General features: G+C 41.1%; 1 protein-coding gene across 1 annotated transcript in view; it reads left to right on the forward strand.

The window, feature by feature from the left end:
• The window catches only part of EXOC4 (exocyst complex component 4), a 534,668-nt gene that overhangs the window by 106,198 nt on the left and 401,666 nt on the right, over positions 1–26,804 (forward strand). The gene's annotated exons all lie outside the window — the stretch shown is intronic.

Here is a 26,804-nt window from a genome sequence, read left to right on the forward strand (position 1 = left end):
CATGTTGCTGTAATTCTTCTCTGATCTCCACACTTCCTGGTTGTCTGTTTCCTGATAACCACAGTACTGGGAGCTTTCTCTCTGTGGTCACTAATCAAGGAGGTGTGATTACTGTGTGTCTAAAACCCCACAGCACTAATCAGTTTCGTTTTCCAAACCATCACTGCCCTGTATTGGCTCTGTGGCTCTGTACATCACAGAAGCAGGAAACAACATGCAAAAACGAAACTAGAAACTGCAGGTACATTATATGATTGATTTTTATCTATTTTTAATCATTTTTTAAAGAAATCAGTTAACTTTTATGTCTCTATACCCTGTAAACAGTCATTTCCGCAAAAAAAAATGTTTTCCTTTAAAGTAGAACTAAAGGCAAATTTTGTTTTCAATTTGGATAGAGCAAGGGAGGGTTATAACCTCTGTCAGGTTTTTTTTCTCGCAATCTGTGTAACATGAGGGAGATTTCCCTTCACGTCCTGTCCCATAGCGAAAGCAGGAAGTGAGGAAATCCCTGCAAGTAAAGTAAATCCCCTGGGGACAACGATTAATTTTTTTTGGTTGCTCTAACTGCTTGTGCACTGTGAGCTGTAGTTTGGCTTCAAAATGTCAGTGTATCTAAATCTGCTAGTACACTGACAATGCTGCTGTCTGCTGTGCTCCTGTGCAGCCCCATCCAGATTAGGAGCACTCTCTAACACAGGAGGTGTGTTACTGACCAGATCACCAGGTGAAAAGAGAAGGCATTGAAAGGATAAGGTCACCTTTCTACAAAAAATAATAAATGCACCTCTTTTTGCAGGTAAAAAAAAAGTGTATTTATTATTTTTTTGTAGTAAGAGCCTGTAGAGCATTGCACCAGTGATCATCAGATCACTTATACCATGCAGGTCTCCTAAACACTGTCAGTGTATCTGCTTGCCCAATCATCTCATACGGGTAAGCCGATACTCGTTGACAGGAAGACTTAAAGTAAAAAGTTAAAGTAAAAGCACTCTCATTCTTTATAAACTACTGCCATAGTGCTGATATATAAGGATATACATGCCTCCTGCATGTATCCTTACCTGTGAAATGTCTCCCCTCTGTCTGTTATGAGACCTGAACAACTGCAGTTTCTGTGGGTTGGTCTGTTGTCTGGAACTTGGTGGGTGGAGTCGTGATGTCGGTAGACTCCCCGCCCACCTCTACACTCCCGTTGTCAACATGCATTTTTTCCTGTGTATTCCTTACACCGAATTCTGCTATGATCGCTACCATCCAGTCAAACAATAATGCTTATCTCAGGCTAGTGCATGAGATATGTAAATAACCTGTCATTCACAGCAAGGGGGAAGATTGGACAAAAGTTTTCTCCTGCTTGTCCATTTATCTCACTGAAAAAAAGAAGAGGATTGTTCAGAGCTGGGTTAACTCTTTGTGGCAAGACTCGGCACAGATGATAAGAAATCTTATACTATACATTGTAACATGATAAAAAAACAGCAGCGCTGTAGTAGTTTCATGAGCGCAACAGGTCGAAAGCCACTGAGGATGGTCGGGGCTTGTAGTTCATTTGGGCACACAGAGCTCTGTGTATGAATGATGCAGTCATGTAGGCGGAGCCCCCTCTGCTGCTGTGCTGTTTTTAATTGGTGGTAGTGTGGGGAACTTCTCCCCATACTGCTGCCACGGAGGGGGGCGCAGCGGCAGCTGCTGCACTGGTAACATACAGCCACAGAGAAAAGACAGCTGGCAATTCCATAGTCCTTGAGTATTTCATTTTGCCATACCAGGCTTATCACTGAAACACGTCTGCCACTGTCTGTGTACTCACTGGTATGGCAAAATGAAATACTTGAGGACTATGGAGCTGCCAGCTGTCTTTTCTCGATGACTGTAGTGTCTTTTGGTGGAGCGGAGAACACCACAGCTTAGGCAACCAGATTGCGACTTCCAGTCTTTACCTAAACTCCACTGCTCTGAGCGATGCATCATTTTGTTTGAAGCACTGGGGACATGTTCTATATTCCACACTAAAATCGGATGCAACGTGTAACATGTTCCTAGAGGTAAAAGTAAATGAATGCAGCCATCCCTTCTAAGGATTGGTAAGCTGTAATATATAACATTTTTGGTTGTGGGTTTAACCGCTTGCCGACCAGTGCACACAGATGTACGTCAGCAGAAGCTCTCGTACAGGCAAATGGGCGAACCTGTACCGCCGTGCGGGGGAGCGCCCGCAGGTCCCGCAAAATCTATGTTCGCTGGTAGCCCGCGATCGTGAGACAGAGAGGCAGAACGGGGAGATGCCTATGTAACCAAGGCATTTCCCTGTTCTGCCTAGTGACATGACAAGGATCTACTGCCTTCTGTCATTGGGAGCAGTGATTGCTGTCATGTCAGTGGTAGCCCACTCTCCCCCCCCCCTGTTAGAATCACTCCCTAGGACACACTTAACCCCTTCCTAGCCCCTGGTGTTCAACCCCTTTTCTGCCAGTGTCATTTATACAGTAATCAGTGGCTATATATAGCACTGATCACTGTATGAATGACAATGGTCCCAAAATAGTGTCAAAAGTGTCCGATGTGTCCGCCATAATGTCGCTGTCCTGATAAAAATCGCAGAAATTATAAGAAAAAATGCCATAAATCTATCCCCTATTTTGTAGATGCTGTAACTTTTGCGCAAAGCAATCAATATACGCTCATTACTATTTTTATTTTTTTTACCAAATATATGTAGAGTACATATCGGCCTAAACCGAGGAATTTTTATATATATATATATATATATATATATATATATATATATATATATATATATATATATATATATATATATATATATATATATATATATATATATATATATATATATATATATATATATATATATATAATATACTTTTGGGGGATATTTATTATAGCAAAAAGTAAAAAAATAGAATTTTTTTGGGGGTTCATAGTGCAAAAAATAAAAACCGCAGAGGTGATCAAATACAACCAAAAGAAAGCTCTATTTGTGAGGGAAATAAAGGATATCAATTTTATTTGGGTACAATGTCGCACGACCGTGCAATTGTCAGCTAAAGTGACGCAGTGCCAAATTGCAAAAATGCTCTGGTAAGAAAGAGGGTAAATTCTTCCGGGGCTGAAGTAGTTAATACAGCTTTAATTGAAAACCAGAACATTTTCAAGGGTCCAGAAATTTGCAGATAGAACCCTGACAAAATCACTTGAAATTTAGGACTGCTGCCAACGAATTACCTGTAACCTCTAGTCATATAAATAACCAATAATGATGTTTCAAATTAGACTGCCAGTGCATCTGCTCTAGCTGCTGACATTTTGCAATGAGTATGGCTGTGTCTCCAAAGCGCTTATGTAAGTATTTTTTATTTTTTTCACCTTTTGTTTTTAAATTGTAGAAATATGTTAAATTGAAGTTTTGTATTTGTGAAATAACAGCTCAGCAAAGCCTATGTAAAATTTGTTTTTAATAATTGTAATGCAATGTTTCCAGACAGATGTTAGGGAGGAGGATGCAACTATTGAGCCTATTAAAATAGCTGCTTTTAGATCAATGCTGAAAAAGCCCATTAACAGAACCGATTTCTTTCTTGACTCAGAATGTCATGTTTGGACTTTGACCGGATCTTACTTTTTTTTCCCACATGCTCTTATTAAGCTTTTAGTTTTGGAAATGGATGCTTTAGGTTAAAGAAACTCTTGCTTGTTCCATAAAAAAAAAGTATTTTGGGCAATTATATTTTTTGGAGGCTGCTTCTAGCAAGTTCCGGCAGCACAAAAGAGAGATTGAAATAATAGGTCCCCATATTTCGTATGACTTTAGGGAGGATCAGAGTGAAACTGACTTCAGACTGTACCAAGTATCTAACAGCCAGTGTGGGTGAATCAGGCGAAGAATAAAGATTTTTGCTTGTTATAGTGAAATCTGCCAGCTGCAGAAACCTCTCAAGGTCATGTGTACCTAGAATGACCTTGGGCGTTTCATCTCTTCAAAGTAAGGTATTTGTCTCCTCTTTATATTTGATGTAAAACTATAACAGTGAACATAACTAGTCTGGAATATACACCAGAATCTTGTCGTATTTTTAGTACAAGTTCTTCGTGATGTCTGTGTAGGCAGACTAGTTTTGTTCTGTATTTCATACCAACCTAGGAAGCACATCTTAGTGCCACAAGTACAATAGTTTAACTTTGTACCTTGCACATTCCAGTGGTTTTTATATTTTATAATCTCCTAATATGTATATCAAATATAATACAATGTGTGTTGATTAATATTTTTATAACAACTAATATCCTATCTCTAATATGTATTTGATTCCTTTGTTTTATGGCATGGAGGTAGGTGAATTTTGCCAAGACATTACCATTTTAGTAGCGTTATTATCGCGTAGCTGATGCTGGAGACCAATTCTCCTTTGGCTAAGCTCCAGACTCCCCTAAAAGTGGACCAGGAGGAGTCAGGCTCAAAGAAACATGGGTTGCTTGCTGAAATTGCTTGCAGAGATGTTCTAACTGGAATGTTGTTGGACAAGATGTCAAAGTACTCAGAAGAGACTCCGGCATAGTGTCTGCAGACAGGTGGCACCAGTAGGAAGTAGCAGGACTCGGGTAGAGCAGGAGTAAGGAGAGAAGCCAGTTGAAAGCCATGGTCGGGTATCGAATGTGGACAAGAGCAATTGACAGGAGGATAGTCAAGGTCATACACAGGAGAGCAGGATATGACCGTCTGCTTAGCAAGCCAAGGGCAGATCTGGAGGTAGGCAGAAGACCAGGGGCAAGCCCAGTTGGTAACAGGTATCCACAGATGCAAAGGTTAATGCAGGAACAAACACACTGGAGAGCTGAAGATCAACCAGCAATCACAGAAGGTGACTGGCTTCCTTATAAATGCCAGGGCAGGAGCATGCACAGCCATGCGCCAGCTCGCATTTGTGCATCCCTGTGTGCCAGCGGGCATTTGTAGGGCCTTGTAAGATACTTCCAAGAATGACGGGTCTTCATGAGCCTCTGCTGCGGATAGTGCCAAGACAGTTGTCCTGTGTTTTTGTTTTTGTAAACTGTAAAATTATTTTGGGTGCTGAGCCTAGTTTATTTCAGAAGTAACTGGTGCCTGGTAGTTAACAGCTTCTAAAAAAAGAAAACGCCAGTTTTCTGTAATGACAGGTTTTCTTTAAGAGATCCATACACATGGGCTTCATATTTACATTTTGTATGCAAACACAATCTTTGGACAAACTTCTTCTAAGAAAATATCTCTCTCGTTTGCCCAACAGTAATTCTCACTGAATGCTTATTTCTGACAATGCATTTTTTCATGCAGTATCATTGTTGTATGCTTGTATCGGATAGATTAGTTATCTGCCAATTTGTCGTCATGTGCTATGTACATTTTTTTTTCTTTACAAATTATATTTTTTTTAGGCCGTCTAATTTGTTGCATTTGCCAGTGTTATTAAGAAGTCAGTGAAAATTAAGCAGTCTATGTAGGATCATTTCCACATTAAACACTTCCAGTGTTGTCACTTTGTATAGCATGCATTCCTGCACACACACAAATAGTTGGCAAAGGCAGTGGACAGCTGTCCTGGTACGCACTGTAAGCACTTGCCATTCATGGGCAGCTGTTGAATTTTTATCACTGGGTCAGATGCTTAGCTGGCATCCATTTCTATAAAGCATAGAACGTGTGTTGGAAAACATGGTCAGTAAATAAACAATAGTCAAAACAAAAGGATTCGCCCCGGGACTTTAAATGAACTGGGTAACGTTTCCACCAGTAAAGATAACAGTAATTGTATAGTACATCATTTATTCAAGTAAAATTGTTACATACATAGATAACGCCAACAATTGCCAATTGAAACGATACATAAACAATAAATATTAGTACACAAGTATAATAGTGGACAGAGTACATGGGCATCGTACTACCTGACTAGCCACGTTTCGCAAGATCCAGCTCGCTCTTCAGGGGTGTGTAACACTGTACCTAGGATGAAAAAGTATATATGTTTGGCAATCTGGCAAAGTATTAGTTGTAAAGGCACAGGGCAGGAGGGGTTGTGGGTCCCCATACTCACCACTGAGCTTGACCATGGCTACAAGTGTGCGGCCCCAAGACGGCAGCAGCAGGTGCCTCACCCGGTAGCTGAGGGGCGGAGTCAAAAAGGGGACCCCTCCAGGGGCCAAACGGAGAGCAGGCACGGCATAGGTATAGTGATGTATCCATAGAGACCTCATAGTCCATAAAAAGTATAGGCTGTGACCATAAGTATGTTTTATTAGACATATAAAGTAGTAAAGTAGAATCAATCAATATAGCATAGAATTATGTCTGAATGAAAGGCCTGGGCCAAAAGATAATAATAATAAATCATGAGTTCTCAAGGAATGAGCTGTGTGTAAGAAATGCAAGTGTGCCTGAATATAATGAGGTGGATAAAGCAAGTACCTGAGTATGGTGAATATCCCAAGTATAAAAGTAAGACACAGCAGGCAATCTCCACAGCTCTGTGTGTCCTCAGTGAAGAGTGAAATGAAATCCAAGCCATGCCTGACCTCCAATTTAACCCCGGAAGGACCCAGGAGGCTCCGCCGCCAACACCATGTGTGGATGGCTGACATGTGAGTGCAGGAGGCACACATGTATGAATGCACCCCCATGCCATCAGATGGTTAAGTGCGTCCAGCTGCGCTTACGTCTGCGAAAACGCAGACGCCACACTTCTGGCGCTTAAGCATGGTGCCGATGTGTAGGTGTCCCCATCCGCCAAAAGCAGATGGGGACAGCAGGAGACACAGTAAATAAACAATCAACGTTATCCCTACTCATTATCTAAGATAACTTTAGGAGTAATAGTGAGGACCCAGTAAGTTCTTCCAGCAGTCACATCGGGGTAACAATTATCTAGACAATTGGCAATACTTTTAGGAATTTTGTGAAATATCTGACAGACCACATGAAAGTGAGGCGCGGTGCAAATTTGCTGCAAATCCGGCCCCCGGGCAGTGTTGCCAATAGGGTTGTCCCGATACCGATACCAGTATCAGTATCGGTACCGATACCGAGTATTAGCGGGAGTACTCGTACTCCCGCTAATACCCCCAATACTAAAATAGAATACCCCCCCCGCCGCCGCTGCCACGTTAATCACCGCGGCGGGGAACATTACAGACAGCGTTCGTTTTAACAGCTGTTTTCCTCCCCGCGCATAGACACTCCCCCTTGGACGGATCTGTCCAATCGCGAGCAAGGGGGGAGTCACATAGACACTCCCCCTTGCTCGCGATTGAACAGATCCGTCCAAAGGGGAGTGTCTATGCGCAGCGGGGAAAACAGCTGTTCCAACGAACGCTGTCTGTAATGTTCCCCGCCGCGGTGATAACAGTAGGTACGGGGGACAATGGCTGCTGTACGGGGGACAATGGCTGCTGTACGGGGGACAATGGCTGCTGTACGGGGGACAATGGCTGCTGTACGGGGGACAATGGCTGCTGTACGGGGGACAATGGCTGCTGTACGGGGGACAATGGCTGCTGTACGGGGGACAATGGCTGCTGTACGGGGGACAATGGCTGCTGTACGGGGGACTTGTACTCAGTCCTAAAAAAGTGGTATCGGGACAACCCTAGTTGCCAACCGTCCGTAGAATTACGGACAGTACGTAAATAAAAGGCACTTTTTCCCTGTTCGTAAAAGTCCGTAATAAGGGAAATGTGCCCGTAAAAAGATCCGAATGTGAGCCGCAGCGTCTAGTCCTCCTACATTATGAAAGGTGAAAGGGGCACAGGAGGAATACACAGCATACTGATGATGTGAAGAAGTGATATGATAATTTATTTGCAGCCTCTGTGCCATGTCCCCAGCCTCTGTCCCCCTCCTGTGTCATGTCCCCAGCATCTGTCCCCCTCCTGTGCCATGTCCCCAGCGTCTGTCCCCCTCCTGTGCCATGTCCCCAGCCTCTGTCCCCCTCCTGTGTCATGTCCCCAGCCTCTGTCCCCCTCCTGTGTCATGTCCCCAGCCTCTGTCCCCCTCCTGTGTCATGTCCCCAGCCTCTGTCCCCCTCCTGTGTCATGTCCCCAGCCTCTGTCCCCCTCCTGTGTCATGTCCCCAGCCTCTGTCCCCCTCCTGTGTCATGTCCCCAGCCTCTGTCCCCCTCCTGTGCCATGTCCCCAGCCTCTGTCCCCCTCCTGTGCCATGTCCCCAGCCTCTGTCCCCCTCCTGTGCCATGTCCCCAGCCTCTGTCCCCCTCCTGTGCCATGTCCCAGCCTCTGTCCCCCTCCTGTGCCATGTCCCAGCCTCTGTCCCCCTCCTGTGCCATGTCTATAACAAGTACTTGTACCAGTTGTCCAACAATGATATTTACTGCTTTTTATAAAGAAATACAATTGATTTTATGCAGTATTGAGTTTAGCCTTTTGGCCCGGCCCTCCAAAATATTTTTAGTTTCTCATGTGGCCCCATCGAAAAAATAATTGCCCACCCCTGCTTTAGAGGCTTTAAGCATACTTTGGCACTTTTGTCTTTCTAAAACATGTTTCCATTTCTGATTCAAAATCCATTTTAGAATTGCAGACTTTTTTTGGTGACTCGGCAGTCTTATGCTATTTACTCAGTATGTCTCCAGGTCTAGAGCAGCCCTAATATGTTCTGTTTCAGTACGTATTTAATGGCTTTTTTTTGTTTTATACATTTTTATGCTATTATGCATTGGAGATCTGTGTTCATTCATTATACAAAGAATTTATGCAATTCATAAGTGCTTACATTTTAGTTAAGTGCTCTGATATTCAGGCCAGGTTTTAGAGTTTTACTTTTGATTTGTGTAGCAGTGTTGACTACCCTGCTCTTGGTACCTTACTACTGCCCTACTACCACCTGTAACTTCCAGGGGTACTCTAGGGGTTAACTGTATTACTGGTTTATAACTAGTGGCTGGGTAATATTTATGGTTTGGTTTATGCCTCATATATTATGGACTGTGGATTTGTGTATTGGGAATACTGGCCCAAAAAAACAATGTCCCCTGATGTAAATATATTGTCAATCACGATGAACACGGGCCACCATACTGCACAAAAAAAAAAAACTGCAGCGCACGACCGCTACTGTCACTGGGTTATCTTGCCTCTCTGATGGCACTCACTATGATCCTATGATGTCCTAGGTGCAGAGTCTCCAAGGTACTGTCATGGGGTACTTGGTGGTGGGGGAGCAGGGCTGCCATCCGCGAGTGTCTAGCGATCGGAGTGGTTGTGTGTGGTTGGCAGTGTTTTTTGTTTTTTAGTTTCTGTGGGTCAGCAGCCAGGGTTAATCATGATTGACCATGCATTTACATTGGACATGTTTTTTGTATATTTATTTGTTTATTTTTTTTAATAAACGACTTGTTAAAAACTGTTTTTTTTTAGTTTTAACATATTTTTGGTGAATAAGTAGGGGTACTATGGATCTGGGGGCCCCCTTCTTAAATTGGGCTTCCAGATTTTGATAAGCTACACTCCGCACCTATACAACCTCCAGGCCAGGGTTGTGGGAAAGAGGACCATCAACATGGGGATAAACTGCACCCCCATGTTGAGGGCATGTGGCCTGGTATGGTTCGGGGGGCACCCTCATTCGCACTACCCCCATTTCTGACCTGCCGGGCTGCATGCTCAGATAAGGGTTTGGTGGGTCACAATGCAATTTTTTTTTGGTGTGGGTTTCCCCTTAAAATCCATATCAGACCTAAGGACCTTGCATGGATTTTGTGGCATTTTTTTATTTTTTTGGGCTTGGAGTCCCCTTTAAAATCCATGCCAGACCTGAGGGGCCTGGTATGGATTGGTGGGGACCCAAATGCTTTTTTAATTTTTTTTTATTTATGTTGTCTCTTTTGTATACAGGTGAAACTAATATATGAGATAGACTCATTACATGCAAAGCAAGATAGTTCATGTCTTGATTTGTCATAATTGTGATGATTATGGCTTACAGCTCATGAAAACCCCAAATCCACAATCTCAGAAAATTAGAATATTGTGAAAAGGTGCAATATTCTAGGCTCAAACTGTCCCACTCTAATCAGCTAATTAAGCCATAACACATGCAAAGGGTTCCTGAGCCTTTAAATGGTCTCTCAGTCTGGTTCAGTAGGAATCACTATCATGGGAAAGACTGCTGCCCTGACAGTTGTGCAGAAAACCATCATCGACACCCTCTGTAAGCAGGAAAAGCCTCAACAGATAATTGCAAATGAAGTCTGATGTTCCCAAAGTGCTGTATCAAAGCACATTAATAGAAAGTTATGTGGAAGCGAAAAGTGTGGGAAAAAAAAAGGTGCACACGCAGCAGGGATGACTGCAGCCTGGAGAGGATTGTCAGTAAAAGGCCATTCAAAAGTGTTGGGGACTTTTACAAGGAGTGGACTGAGGCTAGAGTCGGTGCATCAAGAGCCACCACACACAGACTGATCCTGGACATGGGCTTCAAATGTCATATTCTTTTTGTCAAGCCACTCCTGAACAACAAACAACGTCAGAAGCGTCTTACCTGGGCTAAAGAAAAACACACCTGGATGGGTTGCTCAGTGGTCCAAAGTCCTCTTTTCTGATAAAAGAAAATTGTGCATCTCATTTTGAAACCAAGGACTTAGAGTATGGATGAACAATGGAGAGGCACACACTACAGGATGCTTGAAGTCCAGTGTGAAGTTTCCACAGTCTGTGTTGATTTTGGGAGCCGTGTCGTCTGCTGGTGTGGGTCCACTGTGCTTCATTAAGTCCAAGGTCAGCGCAGCCGTCTACCAGGAGATTTTCGAGCACTTCATGCTTCCTTCTGCAGATGAGCTCTATGGGGATGCTGACTTCATTTTCCAGCAGGACTTGGCACCTGTCCACACTGCCAAAAGCACCAAAACCTGGTTCAATGACCGTGGGATTCCTGTGCTTGATTGGCCAGCAAACTCGCCTGACCTGAACCCCATAGAGAATCTATTAGGCATTGCCAAGAGAAAGATGAGAGACATGAGACTGAACAATGCAGAAGAGCTGAAGGCCGCTATTGAAGCATCCTTGTCTTCCATAACACATCAGCAGTGCCACAGGCTGATGGCTTCCATGCCACACTGCATTGAGGCAGTAATTGCTGCATAAGGGGCCCAAGCCAAGTACTGAGTACATATGCATGCTTGTACAATGCTATGTACAATCCTTGTTTTATTGATTTCATGTAATATTCAAATTTTCTGAGATTGTAGCTTTGGGGTTTAAATGAGCTGGAAGCCATAATCATCACAATTGTGACAAATCAGGGCTTGAACTATCTTGCATTGCATGTAATGAGTCTATCTCATATATGAGTTTCACCTTTTAAATTGCATTTGTGAAATAAATGAACTTTTGCATGATATTCAAATTTTTCGAGTTTCAGCTGTACATTCTGCTGTCCACGGGGAATCCCTTGCTGAAAGCAGGAAGACGGTGGATGCAGAGATGACTTAATTGTTGTCTGAACATCAACGGATGCTGTCTCCTAACAACCAGCACAAATTGCATTGTAAAATCAAAAGAATTCTGATGCGATTTTGATGTGTGTCTATTGAAATCTGTGGTCCACAAAATTGCACTGCATTGCACCAAACTTGCATAGGACCCTTTTTAAAGTCACTTGTAATGCGAATCAATGCATTCCAGCTTGCAATAAGAATTGCATCAGTGTAAGCCAGGACTTAAAACATATTGCGAGAAGCGCGCGCGGGGGGGGGGGGGGTGTAGTATTAAAGCGTGTAACATTTTATTGCACAAGATTAAAAACACTTGCAAGATAAGAGTGGGAGTCATGTGCATAAGTGCGTAGTCTTGGCAGTTCTACTGCATCCCACAGGCTACTCGATCAGGGTAGCTGGGAAAATTTCTGGTGTGATGTTGTGCTGAATAGCTGTATGTTTAGGAAAACCAGGAAGTAGTCTGCTCCATGCTGACCAGCTTGAGCCGAAAGCAGAAATGACGTCAACGGCTCTCTGTTCTTTAGCACAGCATCACACCAGACCTTTTCCCAGCTACCCAGATTGTGCAAGGAGCCTGTGGAACGCAGTAGACTGACTAGTCGAATGTACATTATTACAAACCAAGTGCCAGATACCCAATTTAACTTCACTAAAGCATATTGCAAGACATTGGCTGGCAGGGTTGTGATCGGTGTGTGTGTCACCTAGAATTCACCTACTCATGTTGAAGGGCTCCAGGGTTTATGTCTGAGGTGGAGAAAAATATCAGAATCTTAATCATTTCTGTTTTTGTATTGGATCCAGGAGGCTTTGTAGTGCTTTGAGTGGAATAACGTCTCCATTTCTAGGTCCACTTTTTACTGTGAAAAGGCAAAGTATTGATAGAACACCAAAAACAAAAAATACAAGAGCTGCCGGTTTACATTAGGGAACCCATTAAAGGTAGCTAATGGCTCAGATGAGCAGATGTTTTGTTTGTTTTATGATATGGACTTGCTGTACAAAGCCCTCCTGCACTGAACTGTGTTTTTTGCTGAGTAAGCCTGTATGCCTGACATTGGTCACCTGGAGAAGAAGAAAGGCATAATCTTCTTGAAGGAGACACAGACAGCAGTAAAATCCTGACAGATCTTAAAGTTTTCTTACTATACTAGAGAATTTAACATTATTGCTGCCGAAGTGAGCTTTTTCCACACTTCTGACACCAATGAAATGGACACTGGAAGTCTTGCAAGTGGGTAAACAGCAAGAAAATAAGTTAACGGATTCAGTTCCTTTCTTACTCTATGAAAGAAAAACAATGTCTGGAGTTGAGCTTAACCAACCAAAATGACTCCTGCTTCAATGATCACTGTAACAACCTATTACAACGATCATTCACTGTAATTTTGTGAATTATTACATTACCCTTGCAGCACCTGTCACTGCAGATTATAGGGCTTTTCTTCCATAATCTTGTAATGAAAGGTGCTCCAGCACAGATATAGTAAAGGACATTTTTTTTTTTTAAGTTTTACTTTGATTCTTCCTTGTCTCATAGTTATACTACAACTTAAATTTTTGTAATAATCCTCAATGCCCACCATGAACAATTTTGTTTAGCTCTTTATGCAATACTCTTGACTGTGCTCCAGTGATGCCTTCTGCATCTTCTTCCACCACTGACTGGTGGTCTTTTCAGGTTGAATGATGCCCAGTCTTAATCAACCCATTTCATGTTATCCCAGGTCATTATGCAGATACTTCCTGAAGTTGGGTCTGTTGATCCTAGTTGTAGTTGAGCCTATTGGCACAGTTCTGTTTACCTAGGGTCTGTGAATACTTTACCCGTGTCCTGTAGGGTAGGATTAAGATAAGAAGAATGCTAACTTATCTGTAAATTGCAGTCTAGTAATAATATACAGTATAGTACAGGGTACACACTGTCCTCCCTTCTGTTCTTTAGTCACTCTGCTTTTCTTGCTACAAAGTTGAGGACTCATGGAGTGGGGTAGGGTAATTGGTGAGATACCAAGAAGAGTGTGTCCTTGAAAGCTCTGCCAGTGCCCAATCATATGAAGGTACAAGCCTTTAACCCAGGGTCTAGGAACACTTTGCCTGTGTCCTGTAGTGTACTCCAAGATAAGAAATGTACAGGTAATTCATAATTCCTCTGTTTAGTGAGTACAAAATAGGGGTTGACCTTTTTTTTTTTTAGGGCCAATACTGATTTTTCGATCACCGATGTCAGATGCTGATATTCTATAGATTTAAACTGATGCCTGTAGGATGCTAGTAATCTGAAAGTAATGTCATGACATTGCTTCCGGGTTACTAGATCCGAGACCCAAACAAAGCCGATTCTGGCTTTAAGGTCTTCGAACAGTCGGCTGACGTGCCAGCTGGTCGCTTGGGCCGGTGCGTTCCTCTGCATACGCATACATTATTTTTTTTCCTGGAAAAGCACTACTTTTTCCTTTACTCCCAAGAACCTCTTCATGCACAGGGTGCTGTTATGAAAGTGTTTAGTAAAGATTGTTCTGGGGAGCAAGCCTATGTCAGTAAGAACTGACCTGGAGCACCCTGTTGATCGCTTCTTCGAGCAAGAAGTATTTTAAAAGCTGGGTGATGATGTCTGTGATAAAAATACGTTTTTAGCTACAAGAACGAAATAAAAAGGGAAAAAAAAATGTTGAAACAGCCTTGAGGAACAGGGAGTATTTTCATACAGCTTATATTTGGTAATGAGTGCTGCTCTTATTTGATAAGAATGCAGATGCGGCACAATTGTCGGTATACATGAACGCTTATAAATACTTTATATGTCTCTGTTGTGAAAATGAATGAAGGCAAGGAGATAATGGAGAGACTAAAAGGGAATAAATGCTCCTTGTAAATATCTCTTCCTAGATCTGGCCTTTTAAAATGTTAGCATAATATGTGTAAACGCTTATTCTACAATTACATATGTAACTACAAGTATTTGTCCCCATTTGTGCCTTCAGTAGAGTTCAGTAGAGTTGTATTTATCATTATTGCTTGGCGAGAACAGGGGAGTTCCATGGAGCTAATGAGACAGGGTGCCAGAATAAGTCAATTTAACAAGCTCCCCTCAAGTAAGCAAAGCAATAAATGCAGAGATTTTTTATTTGCCATTTTTTCTCTGTAGCTAATGCAGCGGAATAACGACCATTACACTAAACAAAGAAGCAGTTCCATTAGAAGTAGTTTGTCAGCATAGCTTGTGACAGGAACAAACCTTAACAAACAGTGTCCTTGCAAGAGTCATTCTTCTAATAAGACATAACTAGCAATAGAGATATAGAAAAATGGCAGTAAAGTGAATCATTCCAGCAAAAATGAACCTAGGAGTGTTTTGTAACGGCAAGAAGATTACAGCCAGCATACTACAGGTTGCCTGACATGAGACAAAAATAAAGTTGACTTTTTTTATTCTCTTCTTATACTTGCTACATTGAATTGTGATATGACCTGCCTTTTCAGTTTTTGTGATATGACCTGCCTTTTCAGTTTGTGGAACAGACTTTGAGTACAGACTTTTTCCATCGGAAATTCTGACCCACGGGCGGACTGACCATTCGGGCCCTCGGGCACTGCCCGAGGGCCCCATGCCACTGGGGGGACCCATCAGGGTTGCCAGCCTCAGTAAAACCAGGGACAGGGATGTAAAAATCTTTTTTTTTATTTTTTTTTTTTATCTCAAGATTATAGCTGCCCCGCCTCTCCAGTACCTTTTCAGTGTGTGTATGTGTATTCTGTGTGTATGTATACCTTGTGTGTATATTGTGTGGCCCCATAATCTCCTATTGCCCGGGGGCTCCATAATCTCCTAGTGCCCCATAATCTCCTAGTGCCCGGGGGCCCCATGAGTTGTCAGTCCGCCCCTGTTCTGACCGTGTGTATGCCCCATCGATAATTCTGATGAATTCCATTGGAAATTCCCATGAATTCCATCGGAGTTTACAAAGAGAATTACGATGTGAATTTGGTCGGACAAAGGTCCGATCGTGTGTACGGGGCATTAGACTTTACCTTGGTTGTATATTGTTATGTCCGTCTAGATTTCCATGAAGAACATGAATAATCTAGGAAAAGAGAAAACGATTATATTTTTTTTATTTATTTTTATAGTATGCTTGGTGCACCAACACTTCTGTTTGGGTTTTACCACAGAGCCATGCCATAACATGCAGGATTTTGACTACCCACTGATTCATGTTCCAAATAGTTGTTGCTCAGCTAACTGGTATATTAATTTCATCCTGTAGATTTCTTGAATTGATTACTTGGTATATTGATGTTTCGTTTTTGGAATTAACTATATCTTTTGAGCCTTTGCGGTCTCCCTGTATGTCAGTTTGAAGCTCTGAAAGCTGTCCTCCTCAATACAGACAGTCTAACGCTCATCAATTCACATTACGAACATTTGGCAGGACTCTTTCAGTAATTTCCCAGTACAGTAGGAATCTGTTAATCAGTTTATTTATTTTTTTAAACTCTCTGTATTTTTAGCTGTTAAGAACTCAACACAAACTATTCAGCAGAGGGATTACACTGTAGAATTATCAGTTAAAGGATTTGTTGTTGTCCTATAATATTGGGGATTAACTTGTGGAATATATTTTTATCCTGTAATCTTCCGTGTGTTGTCCTTCTCTGCCCCGTAATCAAATCCTTAAATGAGAACTCTGCTTTCATTAAAAAGAATAATGCATAAACAATTGCTACACAAGTCATTTTGTAATTTAGGGCTAGTTTACATTTGCTTCAAAACAAGGCTTTAAACACGCTTTGTTAAAGCTCTCTGAACGCCAGGCAAAGCCCCTGTCACTAAATAAAATGTTTGCCTTATAGTCCTGTATAGTCCTGTTTACACCTTGCTTTTGATTGGCTTTGCTTAAAATATAATACTCCATGTCGCTTTAGCGGTGCTTCAAAGTGTCTTCAAAAGCCTTCATAAGGTTTTATGGTGAAGCTCGATTAAAGCGCCTGCAGCTTTTAAGAGGCATTAATTCAAGCGGGAGTTCACCCAAAAATCAACTTTCTGCAGTTAGATCCAGCATACTGCTGACATCTGCAGTATGCTGGTCTTTTTTATTTTGGTACTTATCGTTTTAGCAGTAATTCTTCTATGGCTCCGAGCGGGGATTACTTCCTGGTATAGGCGTTCCCTTCAAGACAAGCAAGTTGATTGACAGCCTTCGATAGCGCGTCATGGCTTCCGAAAATACACGAGTGACGCTCGGCAATTTACGGCGCCTGCGCAGTCAGCTCTATGCGTCACCTCGGCTGTTTTCGGAAGCTGTGACGCGCTATCGAAGGCCATCAATCAACTTGCTTGCCTTCGGGAACGCCCATTCCCCGAAGAATTCCCCACTCAGAGCCATAGAAGACATACTGCTAAAACGATAAGTACCAAAATAAAAAAAAAAGACCAGCATACTGCAGATGTCAGCAGTATGCTGGATCTAACTGCAGAAAGTTGATTTTTGGGTGAACTCCCGCTTTCAGCTTTAACTTCACTTTGTTTTGGAGAAATTGCTGGATATATATATATATATATATATATATATATATATATATATATATATATATATATATATATATATATATATATATATATATATATATATATTTATATATATATTTATATTTATTTTTTTATATATACACATACACACACATGGCATCTGCCAACCTTCAACAAGCTTCAAAAGAGCATCACCGAACCATCAAAAACACATAATACCATGTTGAAGCGGTGGGCACTTTAATGTGTGTTGAAGCAGAAGCAAGTGTAAATAAACCCTTAAAGCGGGGGTTCACCCGTACAGAACACTTTTTTCCCCTTAGATGGATGCTCGTTTTGTCTAGGGGAATCGGCTAGTTGTTTTAAAATATGAGCTGTACTTACCGTTTACGAGATGCATCTTCTCCGCCGCTTCCGGGTATGGGTCTTCGGGACTGGGCGTTCCTATTTTGATTGACAGTCTTCCGAGAGGCTTCCGACGGTCGCATCCATCGCGTCATGATTTTCCGAAAGAAGCCGAACGTCGGTGCGCAGGCGCAGTATAGAGCCGCACCGACGTTCGGCTTCTTTCGGCTACTAGTGACGCGATGGATGCGACCGTTGGAAGCCTCTCGGAAGACTGTCAATCAAGAAGGAACGCCCGCTCCCGAAGACCCATACCCGGAAGCGAAGGAGAAGATGCATCTCGAAAACGGTAAGTACGGCTCATATTTTAAAACAACTAGCCGATTCCCCTAGACAAAATGAGCATCCATCTAAGGGGAAAAGAGAAAAAAAAAACATCATTGGGTGAACTCCCGCTTTAATGTTATTAAAAGTTATCATTCAGTTTCAAACGGCAGCCTCTGTCATTTTCTAAAACTGTCAAAACAATTCAATGCATTATGGCAAGCTGCAGGCATTTTTGTACACAGCTGGCAAAGAGAATATCCCCAGAAATATCACTTTCTGCTTATGCTTGGGTGCTTGATTGAAGGATTAATTACCTTTAAAGGCATGCCAATACTGCACCTTACCTCACCAGAACACAGAGATTTCACCAGGTTTTCATAGTAAACCAGACTCCTAGGCATAGTGTGAGTTATGTCCAACGTGGTGCATGTCACCTCATAGACTCATCTTTTTATCTCCAACAGGTTTATTGAGCTCTTTTCTGGGAGCTCAGATGCTGGACTTTTAGGTCTCCGCTCTTTCAATTGCAGAGTCCCTTCCTTCTGCCTAATCACAGAAACCTTTGTATTATGTGAACTCATTCACAAAATACAAAGGCTCCTTTGAATGGGCAGCAGATGAGAGGGGCAGGCACCTGTAAATCTAAAGTACATGACAACATGTCTGGTTAAAATGTAAAAAAAAAAAAAAAAAAAAAGTTTCCAGAAAGTAAGGGGACAGTTGTATAACGGCAACACATAGAAGTCTTTTTTAGTTAGTGGTTCTAAAGTTAAGGCATTTTTTTACCTTTATACATCCCCTGCATTAAGTTAAAAATGTCCCAGTAGTAGTACCTCCACCTCACCTATACTAAGCTAAGTCTTATCTCAATCACATCTTGTGAGAAGGAAACATGCTGTGTGTGTCTGTGGACACGCACAGCCTGGCTCTGGAGCGCACCCTCACATCTTCCCCCACAGCAAGTGCCTTTCTGTGGAGCAGACACAGAGGAGGAGTGGACAGCACCAGTGGGGGACCCCAGAAATAGGTTCAGTGCCTCTCTGTGAAATATGATTGCACAGAGCAAGTAAGTATAGTTTGTTAGTTTAATAAATAAAATAAAAAAGTATACTTTACAACTGTTTTAAGTAGGGAAATGCTAGCTACTCTGTCTGCTTTTTTTATTGTTTGTTTTCTTGTTGCAGATTGTCCCTCACTTTCCCTTTGGTAAAATTTTATCACCAAACAATAAAGGGAAAATCAATCTGAACCCCAGGTAGCAATAAAATGCGACGGTAGTTCTAACCTTTCCCCATTTTGTTCACAACTAAAGAAAACGTTTTGGTTATGGATATACTTTTTTATTGGGTCCAGGAGCTAAAACTGAAATCTGAATTTATTTTGCAGAGTTGCAATAAAATTCCATCATTCTTCAATGACTGGGCTTAAAACTAAATACGGGTATAACATAGTGCAAAATTAGAGTTTGCCTTTAAAAATGAAAAAATCAAATACGCTACAGTATGGTACCATTCAACCATAAAGTATTATGCCAATTTGTTCCAATATATCCCCCTATTTAGGAAGGAGGAACATAGGAGCGTAGAGTAGAAAGATATAAAGATCAAGAATTTAAAAGTCAGGTATGGCATTTGGGGATAAGCATGGGGGGATAACATATACCGTGTTTCCCCGAAAATAAGCCTGGGTCTTATTTTAATTTTGTTACCCAAAAACACACTAGGGCTTATTATCGGGGTAGGTCTTATTCTATCTTGTCTCCCCCCTGCCTCTCAGAAATCCCCTGTGGAAATTCCTAAAACTTACAGCACTGCATATTGCATTATGTGTATGTCTGGAATTCAAATTGTACAACATACCTTCTTAGTGCTGGGAACATCTGTAACCCTTGGAAGCTCTCTTCAAGCACTGCAGAGGGAGGGGGGCCCGATATCCCTCGCTGACAGCTTGCAGAAGAGATGATATCAGCTGATCGCTGCTCAGCTATTCTGTTGCCCGTCTGAGCCCTTATCTCAGCTTTAAGGAATGCAGAGGGAGGGGGGCCCGAAATTCCACCCGACAGCATTCAGAGAAGCAGATCGGCGTAACATCAGCTGATCGCTGCTCGGCATTTTCGTTGCCAGTCGGAGCCCTTATCTCAGCTCTAAGGAATGCAGAGGGAGGGGGGCCCGACATTCCACCCGACAGCATTCAGAGGAGCAGATCGGCGTAACATCAGCTGATCACTGCTCGGCATTTTCGTTGCCAGTCGGAGCCCTTATCTCAGCTCTAAGGAATGCAGAGGGAGGGGGGCCCGACATTCCTCCTGACAGCTTTTAGAAAAGCAGATCAGCGTAACATCAGCTGAGCGCTGCTTGGTGATTCCGTGGCCCGCCAAAAGTCTCTTCACATCTCTAAGGAATGCAGAGGGAGGAGAGACCGCGATCCCCGCTGGGAGGAGACTGGAAGATAACAGCGCGAGTACAGCTGAGAGCAGAGGGAGGTCAGCGCTATACCAAAAGGTACAACTACACTATACAATACAGTAATAGAGTGGACTCTAGTATTTCCCTGACACTTTAAACTAGGGCTTATTTTCAGGGTAGGGCTTATATTGCAGCCCTTCCTGAAAATCGGGGTAGGTCTTATTTTCGGGGTAGGTCTTACTTTCGGGGAAACACGGTATGTATTTAATTTGTGTATGTAGCGGTTTGCCTGATATCTGATTTTAAATTCACTTTTTTTTTTATAAAATGGACAAAAGGAATGGGGTGTTGCTGCATAGAGTGGGTTCAGTAAAATAGGGCCAAGTCAATGAAATATCTTTATTTAAACTATACATGTATTTATGCAAATATAGGCTATATTTTCTTATATATTATACTCCCTACTGTTCATTCAGGAATCATTTACGTGTTACACAGATTGATGTACATACACATTTTTGCAAGAAGCATTCACACTGTGCATGTACCATAGACTTCAAGATATTTGGAGGGAATCTATCACTCAAACATTTGGAAGGCAGGGCTGAATGACATCCTGTCATTTCTGCCAGAGTACATTGTAGTTTATAATAATAATAAAAGCTCTCACCCGTGTAGTAACTCTTCGTTTTAACATTTGCAGCTGAAGATGACAAATAAAATGTCACTTCTTTGTCCAGTATTCCCATAAAATAAACTCTGCCCAGAAATCAACTATCCAAACTTATTTATGTCATTCAGCTTCCGAGACGTAAAAGAATACACATTGCTTCCACCTTCGCCGCTGTCAGGGTAAAATTGACGTGTACCTCCCTGTGTCAGGCTGAGGGTTAATTGTTTAAATAGTCTTAATAAGTGAAAGCGTCGGATGTTGAAACTTCTTTGCCGGAAGCCTTTTAGAAGAGTTTATGGTGCTTAAACAATTTAATGCCCTCTCCCAGAGTTTCCCAAAGTGCTTTTGTAAAAGTAAGGTTTTAATTTTTGTTTTCATTGAGTTAAGAAACATTAGCAAATCTACATTAATGGCGTTTCTAATTGTACAATTGGCATTCCTAATGGATTTAATTCTGCTGGCAGCTATTTCATTACCTAAATTACCCTCAATGCTTTGCTAATAATGTTTCCTTGTTTTTCTTGGTTTTAGTACAGTATCAGCTCACATAGTTTTATTATTAAAAACATACAAATACATTTATATTCCCTAGCTAATGACCATTCTGGGCAGATGAGGGATTCTGATTATCAAAATTTAATATTTGCTCTTCAGATTCAGTCATCAGTAGCCCTATTTTTGTGATTGTGGCTTACCAGCCTTAAAGTGGATAGCAGCTCAGAAACATTGGGGTTTATTTACTAAAGCAGTAGAGTGCAAAATCACTTCTCACTTCTGCATAGAAACCAATCGGCTTCTAACCTCAGCTTGTTCAGTTAAGCTTTGGCAATAAAACCTGACAGCTGATTGGTTTCTATGCAGAAGTAAGCTTGATTTTGCGCTCTCCAACTTTATTAAATAAGCCCCAATGCCTAGGTGAGTTTGATCATTATTTTGTACCCAGGCTTAAATTGATTATTAACCACTTAAGCCCCGGACCATATTGCTGGTCAAAGACTGGAGCACTTTTTGCGATTCGGCACTGCGTCGCTTTAACTGACAATTGCGCAGTCGTGCGACGTGGCTCCCAAACAAAATTGGCATCTTTTTTTCCCCACAAATAGAGCTTTCTTTTGGTGGTATTTGATCACATCTGTGGTTTTTGCGCTATAAACAAAAATAGAGCGACAATTTTGAAAAAAATGAATATTTTTTACTTTTTACCATAATAAATATCCTCCAAAAATATATAAAAAAAAATTTTTTTTCTCAGTTTAGGCCGATACGTATTCTTCTACATATTTTTCGTAAAAAAGAAATCGCAATAAGCGTTTATTAATTGGTTTGCGCAAAAGTTATAGCGTTTACAAAATAGGGGTAGTTTAATAGCATTTTTATGAATATTTTTTTTTTTTACTAGTAATTGCTGTCTCGGTTCCCCCCCACAAGAACTTTCCATGCGAGCGAGCTCACATGGTGGAAAGTCCTTGCGGGCACGCTCCTGTGATACAGCCGGCGGCTATAGCCGCTCACTGTATCAGTCGGCCCGCTGCGTCATTGGATATGATTAACAGCAGCGCTAGCCAATGGCTGCGCTGCTTTCAATTAACCAATGAATGAGCCGAGAAGCCGGCACAGAAGCCTGCGCTTTTACAGCGCAAGGTTTTCGAGGGGTCGCTAATGCTCAGATGTTTTTTCGCCTTAATGCATAGAATGCATTAAGGTGAAAAAACATCTACCTTTACAACCCCTTTAAGTATATGCTCAAACAACTTTAATTACCCAAAAGCTAAAAATAATAGATTAATACTTTTCCATGGTTTAAGATTCTTTTGTTTCGAGAAGTATCAACTGAGTGTCTAAAGGATTTCTTTGATCCTCCTTCCTACATTCTTCTGTACTCAAGATCTCAACCCCTCTCACCTTCCACGATTGTTTCCGTATCAAAATTCTTTCAGACCTCCCTCCCCAGCTGTGTATAACAATTCTATATTTCCCTTAGAATGTGGGTGTGGAAATGCCTTTCACATCATGAGAGATGTCAAAACATATGTCATTTCCTGGATAACCCTATAGGGAAATTTTAGTGTCCTACACATAGTTTTCTGTAGGGGCAGTATAGGATAAGAAATAAATTGAAAATTATTTTAGTTTGTCCAAAATCAATCTTCATGTAACCTTTAACTTTAGGCTTAACAGAAAACTATGAATTTATCTAAAGCTGACACTTTCTGTCATTCTCTGTAGCCATACTGGCTCCTGTTGAAATATATGTGTCTGAGAAAATATACCCCACATAATTAACTTGTGTTCTAAATACCTTGAAAATTAAGTCACAATTCTGACTAGAAGCATAACATCTATTTGTGAATATTCTCAATAATGGAACTCTTAAACGTTTCATAGGATTTCATATTTGTAACCCTTATCATAATATATGCATTAGTTGTTTATGAATACCTAAACAATACATTATGACTATGAAAGAAAAATTATTATTAAAATACATAAACCAATATATGTAAAATTATTCATGCATATAATTACTTTAATATAATAAAGTTATATATTTGCATTATAGCTAATATGATTGTTTATGCAATACATAATACAATGTTTCATTTCAAAACACAATTTGTTAATGTCTTTTTCTTTATCCCTCATCCCCAAGGCTGCACTATTGGATCATATTTACATTTTTTGATTGCGCCGTCATTGGACGGCTCGATCACGTGGTAAAGAGCTGCGTTCATTGTCCCTTTACTGCGATCCTTGTTGCCGCGGGTCCCGTGGACCCGGCGAGCACAGATGATCGCGTGTGCGTGCCCGAGGACGTCCTCCCAGAGTTAAGGAACCGTCTTGTAGCCGTAATTCGGCTATGGGGCAGTGATTAAGTGGTTAAAATTGAACTCCAGTCCCTTTTTATAAATGACCCGATACATATGCCATGGAAAAAGAGTTGGCTTTAATGCCTGCATGCTGCACATATGCACTTGCATTCATTTTCTGTTCATCAACATTGGTACTGGTACCAGTACAAATACCACCATCACTTTGTTTCACATTTTTCACTCTATGCTCCTTTCTATTTTTATTCTATTATTTTGTTCATTATTTGGTTATTTACATTTATTTATATTAATTTTTATTTTCGTTTACTTTCCTTTTTTTTCACTTTTATTTTACTTTCATTATTTCCTTTATATTTTTTTATTCCATTCACTTTTTGTTTTTATTTATTTTTATAATTATTTTTAATCCTAGTTTCATCTTTATCTCACACTACTTCTATTTTAATTTTCAGTTACTTCTATTTTCAATTGTTTTTATTTTCATTTGTACTTAAATTTTTCCACTTTTTTATTAATTTTTTTATTTCCGTTTTTATATTTTTGTACATATCAGCACCACTTCCAGCATCACACTACCCATACTTTCCATGTCACCATTTCCTGTTTCACATAGATTTACTATTCACTCTCATATCTCATGTACTCTTGTTCTCTTCCCCCTCTCTCTTCCCTCACATTTCACTCCCTCATCCCCACCTCACAGCTCAAGATGATCAATTATACACACCTACCAGCTCTTACCAATGACTACTGATGATGCTTTTATACTCCCCCACGCACATGGATTCTCCATCCCCATGATGAAGCTTCAGGGGGCGGAACAAAATGCGCTTTAGGCATGGCCTGGTGGGAGCCCAGGGTGAGGTTGTCCTTCCTACTATTGTAGGCATCTCGGTTCTTTTCCCTCCTCTCTCTACTGGTCACAGAAGCTGGGACAAGCTCAACTCCCTCGCCGACACTCCCGCAGCAGCGGATGCATTCACTATCTACATCGCTCCCCGAACCAGCATACAAGCCTGAGCTGCACACTAATACTCCAGGGCTCACTGCACATATGCATCACTGGGCAGTTGATGTTCTTGTCCTGAGAGACAGATATTTGCTAATACAGAGACCTAGCTGTGAAAGACAGCTCCTAGTCTCTACTAATGATTGGTAGCTGGCTGTACTGGCTCCCAATCATCTGGCCACTCTTTCAGTTCCCTGTCCCTTTGCATTCAAGAATTTTTTATTAAGAGACTTAACTACTTTAGGACCAGCCGCCACAGTTTCACTGCGGCTGGTTGGCTCCCCTGGGCAAAGCAAAATGACCTTACGTCGTCTTGCCTTTTGGCCACTAGAGGGCGCCCGCAGCTCACCGCTGGAGCTGATGCGAGTGCCCAACTGATGGGATGACCGCCGGGCACTCGCGATCGCTCGTGACATAGTGAGAATCGGGATCTGTGTAAACGCACAGATCCTGGTTCTCTCGGAGGTAAAGGAGACTCGATCGTGTGTTCATATTGATTATGAACACTGATCTGTCATCTATCCTAGTGAGTCCCATCCCCCCACAGTTAGAACACACACTAGGGAACACATTTACCCCTTGATTAACCCCTTCACTGCCAGTGATATACAGTGATCCGTGCATTTTTATAACACTGATCACTGTTTAATTGTCACTGGTCCCAAAAATGTGTCCAAAAGTGTCTGATCTGTCCGCCGCAATATACTTATTGTGTTTTTTTTTTACCAAAAATATGTAAAAGAATACATATCGGCCTAACCTGAGGAAATGTTTATTTTTATTTTTTAAATTGGGACATTTATTATCGCAAAAAGTAAAAATATTATGTTTTTTTCAAAATTGTCGCTCTTATGTTTATAGCGCAAAAAATAAAAACCACAGAGGTGATCAAATACCACAAAAAAAATGTATTTGTGGGGAAAAAAAGTACTTCAATTTTATTTGGGTAGAACACAGCGCTATTGTCCGTTAAAGCAACGCAATGCTGAAAAAAATGGCCTGGTCATTAAGCAGCCAAATCTTCCGGGTTTGAAGTGGTTAAAGGTTGCGATTAGGAAGGGTGAATTTATTTATTATTATTATATAATAAATATTTATTTATTTTGAGTGGAAAAAGAAGAAACATTTACAAATTTTGTTATGTTTGTTGTGGTAAAGTGGAGTCCATTATATGACCTTTAGTGTGATATATGTATTTCCTCTAGCAATTATAGCCAGATATTCTATTCTCTCTGTCGTGTAAAAATATGAGTCTTTGAAACAATATCACAAGACCATTTCCATCCATTATTTATCAGCTAGTAAATAAGCCTTGCTGATATCATTATTGTTATCATGAATATAGTCCTCTTGGATGTCTTTACAACCTATTTCTAAATATTCTTTGTGTGCGAGCTCCCTAATATTGTCTTGTTTATATGTGTGTGTGTGTGTCTGTGTTTTTATATACACACACAAACAATTTGACTTATGTTTTTCTCTGCTCAGTGTAGCCTTCTGTAGGACACTTTTGTAAAAAAAAAAAAAAATTACTGTATGGAAGTGAATACAAATTGTGTCTATATATACTGTATTGCTCAGCATAAATGAGTACACCACACAAGATTTGTCAGAAAACCTTTACTTTCCTAAAGCCTCGTACACACGATCAGATTTTCCACAAAGCGTCTGACTTTTGTCCGAAGGGCGATGGCCAGGAACTTGTCTTGCATACAAACGGTACACAATTGTCGGCCAACAAACATGAACGTAAAGTGACGTACTATGTGAAATTTCAGCTCTTGAGTGCCACCCCTTGGGCACCTTGTGCTAATGTTGTGTTTGAGCATTGATTCGGAGCATGTGTGTTTGTCTGTTAGATCTGAAAATCTGACAACAGATCATTGTCCGCGGAAAAATTTATAAGCCTGCCATCCAACATTTGTCCGTGGAAAATCCGACAGTTGTCCGATGGAGCATACACACGGTCAGATTTTAGGCCAACAGTCTGTCAACGCACAATTCCTGTTGGAAAATCAGATCGCGTATACATGGCTTTAGTTATGCTTTAGGTTGTTTCAGAGTTTAAAACCCCTTGAAGTGGAAATAAAAGTTGGTTTGGTTTTCCCTTTCGTCACTCCACAGTCAACATTGGTATCTTCTAAGACTCTTCGGCCACTGTTGGTATCTCCATCCTTCATCAA

This window comes from Rana temporaria, chromosome 3 (assembly GCF_905171775.1).
Source record: "Rana temporaria chromosome 3, aRanTem1.1, whole genome shotgun sequence".
Classification (NCBI taxonomy): Eukaryota; Metazoa; Chordata; class Amphibia; order Anura; family Ranidae; genus Rana; species Rana temporaria.